Source organism: Lygodium microphyllum, chromosome 16 (genome assembly GCF_053477565.2).
Source record: "Lygodium microphyllum isolate KBCC chromosome 16, Lygodium_microphyllum_v1.1.10, whole genome shotgun sequence".
Lineage (NCBI taxonomy): Eukaryota > Viridiplantae > Streptophyta > Polypodiopsida > Schizaeales > Lygodiaceae > Lygodium > Lygodium microphyllum.
The window spans coordinates 149176798-149177236 of record NC_141150.1 but is presented as its reverse complement, the minus strand read 5'-3'; positions in this window follow the sequence as shown (position 1 = coordinate 149177236).

Here is a 439-nt window from a genome sequence, read left to right as displayed (position 1 = left end):
AGTTTTCCGTTGGACTGAGCTGCACGAGGAGCACGTGTGCCAGGAACAGTCCGCACGGCGCACCCGCAAGGAGCACGTCGCTTAGCCTGCCGCGAGAGATTCGAGTCTCCCGCATCAAATGCCCCCACCCTTCTTGAAGTTTGCCCCGGCCGAAGGATAGGATGAGAGCACGGACCCTGGTTGGACTGGAGAGTTAGAGCGCCTGGCCAGCTCGTGACGACCTGATGGGTTGCATCAAACCGCCGCGCCTGGAGTGTGAGGGCCATTTCCCTCGCCGCGATCACCTTCGGGCCTCTGTTGCCCAGATCTGACTGTCTCATGCGCAAGAAAAGAAGGCAGGCTCTAGATCTATCCGTACATGCCAAGCCAACTTGAAATTTCAGGCCCTTGATGGCCAGATCAATCTCTACGCAGAACATGAAAGCCTGTCTGGTCCATT